Source organism: Protopterus annectens, chromosome 11.part0 (genome assembly GCF_019279795.1).
Source record: "Protopterus annectens isolate FY-2018-M chromosome 11.part0, PAN1.0, whole genome shotgun sequence".
In the NCBI taxonomy this organism is placed as follows: Eukaryota; Metazoa; Chordata; order Ceratodontiformes; family Protopteridae; genus Protopterus; species Protopterus annectens.
Genome location: NC_056745.1, coordinates 616,793,633 through 616,809,181, shown reverse-complemented (window position 1 = coordinate 616,809,181; position 15,549 = coordinate 616,793,633).

The following is a 15,549-nucleotide window of genomic DNA, read 5'->3' as shown; positions in this document are numbered from 1 at the left end:
TGACACCTTTTCTGCCTCAATGGAGAACAGAGCCACTGCCTCAGGATATCTAGTAGCATAATCTACTGCCATCAGGATATACTTCTTCACTGTCAAGCATGGGGTACTCAGAGGCTCCACAATATCCATAGCTACCCTCTGCAATAGCTCCATAATCACAAGCAAAGGCATAAAAAGAGTGTTTACCTTGTCTCCTGCCTTGCCTATGTTTTGGCATTGCTCACAGGTCCTGCAGTACCCTGTTACATCCTTTCCAGTCACAGGCCAATAAATGTTCTGCATAATATGTCTCTTGGTATGCTTTATGCTCATATAACCTGTAAAAGGAATGTCATGGGCTATGGCTAGAAGTGCCAGATGGTAGGCTCTAGGCTCTACCAACTGTTGTATTACCTCACCCTCTAGCCCTCCTTCAGGGGTCCACTCTCTCTACAGTAACCATTTGTTCCAGTATACAGACTCGCTTTTTCCTTGAGAATCAGGTTTCTCCCTAGCTACCTAGCTGAAGCCTCTTAGTGTAGGCTCTGAGAGCTGAGCCTGTCTCAGCTCTACTTTTGTGACTCTTCCCTGCTCCCCTTCCACAGGAAGTCTGGTATACTCGGACAGTGGTGCCACACTGTCATCCTGGGTACGAACACTCACATCTGCCCTTGCAGTCACTCTGTCCAAGGGAACATCAGTACCCACCAGCAGCTGTGGCTCACCTTCATTCTCACTGCTACAGGGTAACTCCTTCCCTGAAGTAGCCACCTCACAGTCCTGGCTTCAAGTGTAGGTTCTGTCTGGGTCCACCCCAGGCTACCAGACCCACATGCCTGTCTTCAAGCCTGACTGTGTGTAACTACATACACACAAGGTACTTCATTATGAAAATCATTCCTTATCAAGACATCTGCATGGACATCCTCAAACACCCCTACTTGCTTGCTTCCTTTTCCACCCTCCCAGTCAAGATGAACCTGGCCAAAGGTATTTGGAATGGGGTCTCTCCCAAAGTTCTGACTGGAGTGGACTACCTAAGCAATTACTGTTCCTCTTTAACCACTGCTGGCTTCACAATGGTTATGTCAGAGGCTGTGTCTCTCATAGCAGTGGCCTGTTTTCCATCCACTAAGATAGGATATAACCTCTTGTGATAGTTTGGCACCCCTGTTGTCTCCAGACAATTTCCCATTGGCATACTATTATTCCTACTTGCTGGCTCCCCCACCTTGCCTTCCTGAACATCTATATGCTACATGACCCTACTGGATACATTTAAAACATTTAACTCTTGATCCTGGTATTGTATCTGAACTAGTGTCTTCCTCTGTAACTGGTGAAGTGTTGGGATGGTTTAGGCCACCCACCATAGGTTCCCTTTTATCCAGGTACAGCACTGGGTATACCTTTCATGTGCAGTGATGTCCTGCTTGCTAAGTAGAGATCTTCCCTTTTCCACAGGTCATCTACAGAGTTGCACTCTTGGTCGGCCAACCAGATTCTCATGTCCTCAGGCAAAGTGCTAAGAATTTGTTCCCTCACCAGCCCTTCAAAAGTGGTGACCTGATACCCACTCACCCAACTATGAAAATGAGTGCTTAACTCAGCAAAATAATCACACATGCTTTCATCTGCCTTATGTCTATGCTCACGAATATGTTTTCTGTAAGCTTCAAGTGTCAACTTAAAACATTCTAGTAAACAACATTGACTTTTTCATAGTTTAAACAATAAATATCAGACAATTTAGAAACAGGAGTTACAGCTTTACTATTGAGTAAGAGTAAGAAACTATACTCAGAGCCCTTGGCCAACATTTTACTGTTTATATACCATTTCAAATATATGAATTATCTCCCTCTGTAAATTTTGAAAGAAATTAACTGACCTTTATTGCTTCTGGGGCTCAGTTATTCACTTCCCCATTACTTCCATGACCCTGATGAAGAGTCAACTTCTACCTCTCATGTTCACTCTGCTTCTTATTTTCTTCAGCCTCCAAATCCTGCAGTCTCTCTGCTGATTCTAATTTCCAGTGTTTGGTCAAGTCTCTTTAACTCCAGATGGATTTTAAGTCCTCTGATGAAAAGGTGAACTGCCATGTTTCTGACGGCTACAAACTCCCATCACCAGAATGGTTATCCTCCTGATTGCTGGTCTGAGCTGCAACTAAGGATGAAATCATTCCTTCTTTAGTCAAGGTGGCATACACCAGTCCTTTGCCTTCACACACCTTGGCCAACTAGTTCTTTGTCAGTTTGTCATAATCATCTGCTAACATTTTTGCCTGCTCTCACAACTGTTGTGATATGAAACTCTGAATGTCTACTTTTTGGATGTTGAGAGAATGCACACTTTTAGTAACAACTTATTCCTGGCTGCAGAAGTTCAATATCCACACCCCTGTTCACCAATATCTGATACCCACCACTGCCACCAATATGTGACATCCCCATGCTGGGCCAATAATCAAGGAGCATGAATCCTCACCACTGACACTGGAGAGGGATGTTCACTTGGAATACAAATGGATAAACTCAGTATTTCTAGATACAGACCTCTGTGCATCAACCACAATTTCCCTTAAGAGCACACAGGACACACTCTCAGTCCGGGGTCTGGGTGCCTCTATCTGTCTCTACCCAGGTACCCAATAAGACCCCCCACTGGCACTGTGAAAGTAGTGCTTCATGTCCCTGCCCCAAGTAGCTGACACACGCACTCTTTAAGATTTCATTTTCATGCACAAGCACACACACACACACACACACACACACACACACACACACACACACACACACACATGCACACACATGCACACGCACACACACACACACACACACACACACACACACACACACACACACACACACACACACACACACACACACACACACATACACACACACACACCTGCGAAAGGTTGGCACAGATTTCCCACTCTACCAACTTTGCCCAGACTATAAGCTATAAGGTAGATTCACTGCCACCAGTCAGTTAATATAAGCCTCTTAAAAGGCTTTCCACTTATGCTGAGTGAAGTTAATATTAATACAAATGGTAATGTTGTCCAAACAACAAGGCTTTCAGGAGTGGCCAGAGTTATACCAAATAAGTATGTGCAATTACGCTCAAAACGTAACCCAGCCACTGGGGATGCACAAGCCAGTGCATTTCTTTGTACCAGTCCCATGCCCAGATAAATGGGGAGGGTTGCGTCAGGAAGGGCATCTGGTATAACATTTTGCCAAATAATACATGCAGACAACAGTACAGATATACATACTGGATCGGTCGAGGCCTGGGTTAACAACGACTGCCACCAGTACTGTTGGCCAACAGGGTGCTGGCAGAAATTGGGCTACTGTTGGCTGAAGGAGGAGAAGAGGGGGAAGGCATGCCTGAAGGCAGGTAAAGGCTAGGACTGTGATAGTGAGGGTCAGAACTTTGAATGTTGGCAGTATGACTGGTATAGGGAGAGAGCTAGCTCATATGATTGACAGAAGGAAGGTTGGTATATTGTGCGTGCAAGAGACCAGATGGAAGGGGGAGCAAGGCTAGGTGTATTGGAGGTGGGTTCAAATTGTTTTATTATGGTGTGGATGGGAGGAGAAATGGTGTAGGGGTTATCCTGAAGGAACAGTATGCTAAGAATGTTTTGGAGGTGAAAAGTGTGTCGGATATAGAGTGAAGTTTATGAAGCTGGAAATTGATGGTGTAATGATGAATGTTGTTAGTGCATATGCTCCACAAGTTGGGTGTGCAATGGATGAGAAAGAAAAATTTTGGAGTGAGTTGGAAGAAGTGGTGATGACTGTACCCAAGGGTGAGAGAGTGGTGATTGGAGCAGAATTCAATGGGCATGTTGGTGAAGGGAACAGAGGGGATGAGGAAGTGATGGGTAGGTATGGTGTTAAGCAAAGGAATGCAGAAGGTCAGATGGTAGTGAATTTTGTGAAAAGGATGGACATGGCTGTGGTTAATACGTATTTAAAAAGAGGGAGAAGCATAGAGTGACATACAAGAAGAAAGAAGATTCACACAGGTGGATTATATCTTATGTAGAAGGGCCAGTCTGAAGGAGATTTGAGACTGTAAAGTGGTGGCAGGGGAAAGTGTAGTTAGGCAGCATAGGATGGTGGTTTGTAGGATGACATTGGTGATCAAGAAGAGGAGGAGGAGTGTGAGGCAGCACCAAGGATCAAATGGTGGAAATTGAAAAAGGATAATTGTGAGGTGGAGTTCAGGGAAGAGTTAAGACAGGCACTTGGGGGCAGTGAAGAGTTACCAAATAGCTGGGTAACTACAGCAGAGCTAGTAAGGGAAATGGCTAGAAAGGTGCTTGGTGTGACATCTGGAAAGAGAAAGGAGGACAAGGAGACTTGATGGTGGAATGAGGAAGTACAGGAGAGTATACAGAGAAAGAGGCTGGTGAAGAAGAAGTGGGATTGTTAGAGAGATGAATAAAGTAGGCAGGAGTATAAGGAGATGAGGTGTATGGCAAAGAGAGATGTGGCAAAGGCTAAGGATAAGGCATATGAAGAGTTGTAAGAAAGGCTGGACACTAAGGAGGGAGAAAAGGACCTGTACTGATTGGCTAGACAGAGGGATCGAGCTAGTAAAGATGTACAGCAGGTAAGGGTGATAAAGGATAATGAGGGAAGCGTACTCACAAGTGAGGAGAGTATGTTGAACAGATGGAAAGAGTATTTTGAGGGGCTGATGAATGAAGAGAATGAGAGGAAGAGAAGGCTGGATGATGTGTGGATAGTGAATCATGAAGTGCAGTGGATTAGCAAGGGGGAAGTAAGGATAGCTATGAAGAGGATGAAGAATGGAAAGGCTGTTGGTCCAGATGACAAACCTGTGGAAGCATGGAGGTATTTAGCTGAAATGGCAGTGGAGTTTTTAAATAGATTGTTTAATGAAATCTTGGAAAGTGAGAGGATGCCTGAGGAATGGAGAAAAAGTGTTTTGGTACCATTTTTAAGAATAAGGGTGATGTGCAGAGCTGTGGTAACTACAGAGGGATTAAAGTGATGAGTCACAGCACAAAGTTATGGGAAAGAGTAGTGGAAGCTAGGTTAAGAAGGGAGGTGATGATTAGTGATCAGCAGTATGGTTTCATGCCAGGAAAGAACACTACAGATGTGATGTTTGCTCTGAGAGTGTTGATGGAGAAGTACAGAGAAGGTCAGAAGGAATTGCATTGTGTCTTTGTGGACTTAGAGAAAGCATATGACAGGGTGCCTAGAGAGGAGTTGTGGTATTGTATGAGGAAGTCTGGAGTGCCAGAGAAGTATGTAAGAGTGGTACAGGATATGTACGAAGGGTAGTGTGACAGCAGTGAAGTCTGCGGTGGGAGTGACGGATGTGTTTAAGGTGGAGGCAGGATTACATCAAGGATCAGCTCTGAGCCCTTTCTTATTTGCAGTGGTGATGGACAGTTTAACAGACGAGATCAGACAGGAGTCCCCATGGGATATGATGTTTGCAAATGACATTGTGATCTGTAGTGAAAGCAGGGAACAGGTGGAGGAGACCCTGGAGAGGTGGAGATATGCTATAGAGAGAAGAAGGTCAGCAGGACTAAGACAGAATATATGTGTGTGAATGAGAGGGAGGATAGAGGAATGGTGAGGATGCAAGGAGTAGAGGTGGTGAAGGTGGATGAGTTTAAATACTTGGGATCAACAGTTCAGAGTAATTGTGAGTGTGGAAGCGAGGTGAAGAAGAGAGTACAAGCAGGATGGAGTGGGTGGAGAAGAGTGTCAGGAGTGATTTGTGACAAACGAGTACCAGTAAGAGTGAAAGGGAAGGTCTACAAGAGGGTAGTGAGACCAGCTATGTTATATGGGGTGGAGACAGTGGCATTGACAAAAAGGCAGGAGTCAGAGCTAGACGTGGCAGAGTTAAAGATGTTAAGATTTGCACTAGGTGTGACGAGGGTGGACAGGAGTAGGAATAAGTATATTAGAGGGTCAGCCCATGTTGGAAGGTTGGGAGACAAAGCCAGAGAGGCAAGATTATGTTGGTTTGGACATGTGCTAAGGAGGGATGCAGAGTATATTGGGAAAAAGATGCTAAGGATGAAGCTGCCAGGTAAAAGGTAAAGAGGAAAGCCTAAGATAAGGTTTATGGATGTGGTGAGAGAGGACATGCAGGTGGTTGGTGTGACAGAGCAAGATGCAGAGGACAGGAAGAAATGGAAACAGATGATCCACTGTTGCGACCCCTAACAGGAGCAGCTGAAAGAAGTAGAAGAATTATGCTCAAAACGTATATATTTTCTAAAAAGGAACAGTTACAATGAAATGTTTAAATGTATTTAATAATAAATAATGCAAGAACATGAAAATACTAAATATCTATTTACAGTAAACACTAGCGTTTCAACACAGGGAGTATTAAAAATAAAACTGATAGAAAGTTTTACACAGTTATAGAAAAACAGTATTTAGCTAATCTCACTGTCGATTCCTGATTGACTAAAAAATTACTATTCACTAGTTAAGTTACTTACTACTGCAAGGCCAGATGATGTGGGTGAGTGGTCCTTGTTGTCAGATCCAAGACAGATTCCGAATGCTGAGAACAAACTATTACTAATATGTAAATATTATTTTTTCTTACAGAATGACATCACACACATCTAGTCATCTGACTCTGTTTCCTATGCTATCACCAACACTAGAAGCTGACATGATTTTAGCACCTATGTGTTTCCATACACACAGACAGAGCTTAGCTGAGATCTCTCCTGGAAGTCATAAAACCATAAAACCATTTCACTCTTTCTACAGGAACTATCAACTATTCTGTAGCACAGACATTGTGTCACTGGCTCCATTCAAAACTGTGGGATAAGGTCTTTATGGCTTAACCCATAAAGTAATTTAATTTGAGATTTATTTTTAAGTTTTCTGCAGCTGGATTGTGATTAACCTCTGCTCTGCTAGTATCCTCTGTTGAAACATATGCATTCAGTTACAATAATGTATGTACATTTCTTTGCTTTCCAATCTGTGGCAGAGCTAGCCTGCCACCCAAAGGTGTAAACCCTGGCTCAAGATGATTGTCACTGCTGAAGTGACATGCCGACCCCATGTGCAAAATGGGAAAGGGGCTTGAGGATGGGTGGATGGATGAATTTCTTTGCTTTCCAGAAGAGAACATTGTTGTTACATTTTAACACAAGCAAACCTCACAAATACACTTTAAGCACAAGCATCTGTACAAATCAGTTTGATAGACAAATGACATATAATTATATACAAAATGACAGCTAGCTGTGCTGGCAATGTCACAAATTCACTGCCCTATTTCTGCTGGCATAGTTGGCAGTACCTCCTATCATCACAGTAAGGATAGCAAATGTCTCACCAAATATAAACTACTCCAAGTATAGAATACATTATTTCAATTGGAAGAGACAGAGATTTGGAGACATACTGTATTCTAAAAGACAGTTTATAATATCCAAAGCATTGTAACAAAAATCATCTGTAAATTATGATCCAAACAGCACTGTAACTTTAAGAGGAAGACAGTGTTGTCCGAAAGCTGCATATGCTGGACCAATATGTCATTAATCTGACAAAGTGCACAGGACCGTAGCAAACACCTGAAATGTGCTTGAACTATAGCAGTGGTACAGCTGTCTGCAAAACACTGTTTGTTTCCATCCCATTCTGCCAGAAAAGCTTTAGTAACCTTAGCTATATCTGTCATGTAGTTGCTACGGCATATCAGTTAATTAAATAAATAAACAAAAGTGAAAAACAAAAATAAGGCAAACGTAGAGGAAGAGTACAGTAGATGTGAAGTGAAGAATAATAATGGAATGGTTTTATTTATGTGTCCTAAAATATCTATGACTAAAATCTACAAAAAAGGTTGAAAACCTGAAGTACAAAGAATGGGCTGAAAAGGAGACTTGTCGAGCATTTTTGAAGAATGGTTGCAGGCATGTCTATAAACATGAACATGGTAGTATGATAAATGTCCTAGTAACTGCTAATACATATCCAGTTTTAGCATTAAAGCTTCACATTTTGAGATGACAAAAAATGGCAGAATCTGCATGCATTATATGTATTCCTTGAAACTTACATGATACATGTACAGTTTTAGTAATGATTTTAAACCATTTCTGCCTTAATTTTTTAATGTGCTGATTATGAATTTCAGGTAAATGAGGTCAGTGTTGTAACATTTAATAAGTTTGAGAATTTTTATTTGCTCTCCTGGGCTTTAATTCTTTTGATACTGAAAGTGACAACTTTAAATGTCATTTTGCATGTTAAGTAAAGTATACTTTGTTCCAGATTAATATTTCACTCTGAATATTATGGGTTATAAACCAGACATGTTAAGAATTAATGTTAGCATAATGGCTAGAAACCAACAGCATATGTTTAATAACAGACAAGAAATCAAGAACAGTGCCAAGACCTTAAAAGTTATAAAATTAATGCACACAAGTACCCAATTAAAAAGGTATACAGCTGTATGCATAACTGAGGCTTACTTTGACAAAAATCATAAATTAATTAATTTCTAGTTTGATATTTATCCTATTCAGTGTCACCTACTGCAGCTTAGTTGGGGGAATCATAATTTCTTATAAATAAATTATAATAGTGGCTACATTGGCAATGTTAGTGGCTGACAAACTACACTGTTATATTAGAAGCTTGACAATGACAAGACTATGGGTTCTATCCCTTTATTTGACATTTGGGTTCATATTCTTTTGTGTGATGTGAGGGGATAGGGGTACACTCCTGAGGCATCACACATTGGATCCAACTTTAAACTAAGGATCCACATGTCTTTTTATGTGTTTGCTAAAGATGTCATGGAAAATGATTTCTTTTTTGGATATCGGCTGATCACTGAGCTGACCCTTTGCAGTGACTTTAGACTTGAGAATTCCTTTCCAAGTTTATTTCACATGATTCAGTGAAGTTCTTACTTATACAGATTACAAGAATATTACATCTTCTTCAAATTCACATTTACTAGGCAAATGCCCAGAAGCTGAAGATATTACCCAGCCATTGGCACAGAGGGTAAGCAAAGAGACATCCAATACAAAAGACTCTCTCAATAATTGTCTAATGTGGTAAGACATTAAAGTCCAGAGAGGAGCTAAAGTATCAAGGGATCATGGAAGGATTCCCTAAAGGAAAGCCATTCCACAGAAAGATCTACCTCTAAACTATAGGTCCAGGCTATAATACTCTGTAAATATGTGGAGTAATGGCTAAATGGTCACTTTGCAAATGTCAGCCATGAAGACTTTCTGAAAGTATGAATTAGAAATCTTCAGTCAAGCAAACTGACCTTTGACTGTATTAGTCTGAGAAGGATCTGTCTCCTAATGGCACACGATAATTCAATGAGCATGGCATTCAGATACTGTGGATAATAACGTCAGCACCATCTTGCTATTAGACAAAAGAGACAAACAGCTGCTTTATATTCCTCTTCACATGCATTATAATGAGGTAGACCCACAAATGGAAATTAACTCTCACAGTATGGAGGAGGGCCTGCTTCACTTTTGTCTCCCTAGGAAAAAAAATGTAGGTGTCTAGACTTGTCAAAGGTACTATCTCAATGAGGAATGCAGGGCATATGCAAATGAAAATACTGCCCATTTGAAAGACTGAAACAAGAACTAAAATGATCAAAATGTGAAATCTGATGCACCACAGTAATGGCTTTGAAAAAGAAACACTTTGTGTTTTTTTACCTCCAAGACTTCCCATATTAATTATGATTTTATTTATTCTAATGTATAGAGTAGCTCTAGCAAGGAGTCAAGAAACGCCCAGAAGGGCAGTCATCTACACAGCTATTGCAATGGATTGTGTAGCTGCTGGCATCCTTACAATAAAGACATTTCTGTTAAGGTTTCAGTCCCTGCCTCTTCATCTCTGACATGAACATCTATGTACTGTGGGACATCCAATACCCTCCTCATGCATGAGTGTGCTTCCACCACATATTAATTAAGACTACTATCTCTGGCACCTTCAAAAATAAATTAAGTTGTTGTGCAAAACTAACACCAAACAAAATCTCATTTAGTTTAATCTGGAGAGCAGGAAAGATTTGTTATATTTGACTAAGGTGACCAAAAATAGTCATTGCCAACAGAGTGAGGAAGAACTGTAACCACTATAATAAACCAATAGTTATTTTCATCACATGATTCAGTTTGTCTAAAAGTTGCCATGAGTCTCTAAGAATCTGTCCTTTAGAATCTAACACTTTCTTACAATTTGCGTCTATGAAAATATCCCAGGACTCCATTTTAAAAGCCTTGGCAGCAACAGTGGGTCTAAGAAGTGGATTTATAGTATTTTATGGATTTCAGGAATCCTGAAAATATGTGGAATAACCCAGTTATCCACTTTAACAAAATTGTAAGTAGGTAAATCCAACACACCTTAAAGTAATAAATCCGACATAACTTAATCAATGTTACTGTAGGAAATGTTCACTTCATTCTTTTACCAAGTTTCAGGTGTTGCTATGGGGACAGACTGTTCCTCCATCTATGCTAACACAGCGTTACATTATTAGGAAGAGAATTTTATTTTTATCTCAGAGTGATTCAGTCTAGTGGTAGCATACTTCAGATATGATATTCTTAATGTATGGAAAGTGAAACCTGATCAGTGGTTAGGATTCAAAAAAGGTCCTTGACACTTCTACTGAATTTTTGTCATTCACACATCACATGAGTTATGACAGTATTGATTATTTGGGTCTATAGTAAATTCTCAAAAGCTGACAATGTAGAATCTGACATTGTTGACAAGAGAATAGCGAAACTGCAGAACATCGAACAAGTAAACGGAAATCTCCGTAAGGGGAGATTTCCGTTTACTTCAATGTAGTGCGGTCTCTGAGTTGGTATATTTAAGTAGTGGGGGGTGCAGGGGGACTTGCCCCCCTGCCTACACCATTAGGTTTTTTTTTGTTGTTGTTTTTATTTTTTTTTTTTTGTGAACATTCAATGTTTTAACAGTTTAGTGATTGATTAAAGGTCGACCTTTAGTGATTCAAACTGTTAAATATTCAATGTTCAAATATAGACCTGATTATTTAGATGTTAGTATCAGAAAACACACTACCATAGTGAAATATACTTCCAATATTTTAGAAAGAAAATGTTTTCTAATTCATATCTACTTTTTGACAGATATCATCCATCTTTTCAAAAGAGAGTAATAGTCAGGGGCCAAATGGTCCATTTGTCTAGACGTATTAGTCTTGACAGTCATTTCTTAAATGAGCTTGATTTTCTGACTACCTTGTTCACTGCACAGGGCTATCCCAGCAGTTTATTACTTGAAGTTAAACAAGAAGTGGTCAGAGGTAGATGTTCCAAGTTTAGTCCTCTATTGGGTAAAGTCAATGTTTCAGGTAAGTCACCAACATTTGTTAATTATTTAACCAGTGATAAGAAAGTTCAAAACAACTTGTCATTCATTGCACCATATGCCAGTGACTCCTGCAAATATGTGAAGACATTTCATGATAACTGGAATTTAATTTTCACTGGAGAAATGAAGACTACATTAGGTGGTGTCCCCTGAATAGTTTCCATCAGGGGTCAAAACCTTAAAAACCTTTCCAAAGGTGAACCAATTACTCCCCTTGGCAAGTGTAAATATATGGCAAAATGTGGTCTTTGTAAACAATGCCATTACATTCATGAAAGACCATATATGTTTACTGAAGGGCCTGAGAGAACTTTTTCTTGCCCTTATAGAGGGAATTGTGACTCAACCAGGGTAGTGTGCATAGCTATGTGTGTTTCCCCACTGGCACAACTATACATTTGAGTCCTTAGCCAGGGTTCCAAGCCATATCCTCCAACACTCTGTTTGTCTAACCAGTGCTTCATTTTCCTGACCAAGTAGCTGACACACACACACACACATACACACACACACACACACACACACACACACACACACACACACACACACACACACACACACACACACATATACACACACTCTTTTAGATTTGGTTTGCGCACACACACACACACACACACACACACACACACACACACACACACACACACACACACACACACCTGGGAGAGGCTGGCACAGGTTTACTAGCTAAGCCCCCTTTTGCTCACACAATAAGGTAATTATCACTGCCACCAGAACCACTTGCCAGCTACATTAAGGCCCTTAACAAAGGGTGTCCAATTTTACTGTGTAATATTAATACTAATACAAATGGTAGCATGAGCAAAAGCAAGGCTATTAGGAGTGGCCCATATAACATTACCAAATAAATATGCAAATACTCTCAAAAACCTAAATATCTCTACAAAGATCAGACACAATGAAAGGTTTAAATATAGTTAATAATAAATAATAAAAGTACATGAAAATGCTGAATATGTATTCACGGTGACATCAGAGGTCAAAGCCACAAGAAATACTTAAAATAATATTGAAGGACAGACTCAGATAAATAAAGATAAACAAAATCTAAGCTAAGCTTTACTATATTCCTGACTGTATCTAAGAAAGTTACTATTCCCTACTTACTTAATAGAGCAAGGCAGATGATGTGGTGATTGGTTCTTCTTGTTATCAGGCCCAAGACAGAATACATAATGCTCAGTCTCACCAAGAGACTTCTTAAAATAATATCTAAAATGTTACTTCTGAGATAGCTAGCAGAATGACATCACTTCTGGTCATCTGACTTCTAGTTCCAGTGCATACCCCCATTGCTGAAAACTGGCAGGACTTAGCACCTACTTGTAAAAATGCACACACAAGGGATTTTGCTCAGACCTGTAGTAGGAACTGGAAGTCATAAAACAATTCCATACCTCCACACTTCCAGAGTAGTAATTAGTTCACCCTAAAGACAATACAGAAAGCTTTTGAATACACACGTTGTCTCTCTGGCTGCTTTGAAACCTATGAGATTGCATCTTTATGGCCTAGCCTATAAAGTGATTTCATTTCAGATATTTCTTTCAAGTTTGCTGGATTGAGGTTAACCACTTGTTTCCCAGTCTCCTCTGTTAAAACATATACATTTAAACAGTTTCAACAGTGCATGTACATTTCTATTCTCTCCAGTAGGGCACACTGTGGAGATATTTCAAACACAAGCACTTTACAAATACCTTTTCAACACAAACATCTGCACAAATCAGTTTGATACACACATGACTAATACATTTGTCACACCAGCATCTTGTATGACGTACAGTTCTAATACATTTGTAACACAATAATCTTGTATAAATCAGTTTGATGTTCACAAATGACATATAATTATTTACAAAATTCTAGCTAGCTGTACTAGCAGCACCTCCTTTTGTCACATGTCTCTCCCCCCTTCAAAGACTCAGGATAGTTTTTTAAGTGCCCCTTGAGAAACATTGCTTGAGAGGGATGAGCCTATCTGGGAATACATTACCCAATACCCTGTCTTGAGAACCCATCTGCACTGGCATTGCTAACCCCAGTGCAATGCTGCACTGTCATAGCATATGCCTGCAACCTTAGGCGCCACCTTAGAAGCCTGGCATTTTGCTGGCTGGCTTGATATAGCCATGTTAAGGGATTGTGTTCTGTAAATATAGTGAATTTCCTTACATAGAGATAAGGCTGAAGTTTCTGCAGTGCCCATACTTTGGCTAGGCATTACTTTTCTACAGATGCATAGCATTCCTTCCTGGGTTGGAGCCTGCAGCTGATATATATACCACTGGGTGCTCTTCTTCCTCTGATGAAACCTGGCTGAGTACAGCCCCCACCCCATGGATTGAAGCATCCATCTGCACAGCAAATTCCTTGCTGTCATCTGGAATGGCTAACACAGGGGGTCCTCCCGAAGCTCATTTAAGCTTCTTGAATGCCTGCTCACATGCTGGGGTCCACACTACTGTATCTGGCCTGTTTTTCCTTGTCAGGTCTGTGAGGGAAGCAGCTATGGTACTATAATTGTGGATAAACTTTCTATAGTACCCCGCTGTCCCTAAGAATGCCCTCACCTGCTTTTTTGGTAATTCCATGCCTGACTGGCCTCCATTTTGGCAGGTTCTAGCCTGATCTTTCCACTCCTCACTCTATGTCCCAGGTAGGAGACCTCTGCCATACCCACCTGGCACTCACTGGGCTTAATGGTTAACCCTGCCATGTATAGTCTGCCCAGCACCTCTGTGACATGCTGAAGGTGCTCTTGCAAGGAATGGCTGTAGATGGCAATATCATCCAGGTTAGCAAGAGCAAAATCTCCTGCTCCTGCTAGGATATGATCTACCAGCCTCTGCAAAGTTGTAGGGGCATTTTACATCCCAAAGGACATCTTGTTGGACTCATACAAGCTGAAAGTAGTTACAAAGGCTGAGCTCTGCCTAGCACTAGGAGTCAAGGGGTAAGATATGTAACCCCACCCAGCTGCTCTAGGGCTTCACATGTCCTAGGCATGGGGTAAGCATCTGACTCTGTGTGACTATTTAGTTTCCTGTAGTCCACAAAGAACTTGGTACTGCCATCCTTCTTTGCCACCAGCAGCCCTGGGGAGCCCAGGGACTGCTGTACTCCTGGATTACCCCCAGTTACATAATTTCCTGTATCTCCTCCCTCAGTGACTGTTTGACTCTTTCAGGCACCCTATAAGGGGCCTGCTTAATAGGCCTTTGGGGTCTTGTATCCACATAGTGCTGCACCAGGTGGGTATACCCTGGTTTCCCAGTGAACATAACCCAAACTCTTGTAACACTGCTTGGTTTTCTCGAGCCTGGGTAGGGAATAGCTGCTGGTACATTACTACCCCTTCCACTGAGGTGTCAGTCCAAGCCTCACTGAGGACATCAGTCACTAGATCCCTCTCAGACTCCTCCTGCCATCCACTGCAAATACTCAGCACAAGGGCCTTTCTACAATAGTAACATTTCATCATGTTAACATGGTACGGTTTGTGCCCCTGCCTCCTGCCTAGCAGTTCTACCATGTAGTTAACATCACTGACCTTTCTTACTACCCTCCCAAGCTGCCTGCAGCTTATTGTGTCTGACAGGGATGAGAACCATAACCTGCTGCCCCACAGCATGCTCTCAGGCTCGAGTATTCCTGTTATACCTGGCCTTTTTCTGCTGCTAGGCTCCTTCCAGGTTCTCCTGGGCCAACCCCATAATTACCCTGAGCCTTGTCCTGAAGTTTAGGACATATGCCACAACAAACTCTTTGTGGTATTCACACTCACCCTCCTACTCATCATGAATCAAATCTAGAGGTCCCCTCACCCTGTGTCAATACAGCAATTCAAAAGGTGAGAAACCTGTGGATTCCAGGGGCACCCCTCTGTAAGCAAATAACAGATGGGGCAAATATTTGTCCCACTCCCTCTTAAACTGGTCTGCAAATGCCTGTAGCATTGTCTTTAGTGTAAAATTTAACCTCTCCACCAGACCAATAGTCTGGGGGTGATAGGGGGTGGTCTTTAGGTGCTTCACCCCACAGTGCTTCCACAGACAAGCAAGCAGGTCTGACATGAAAC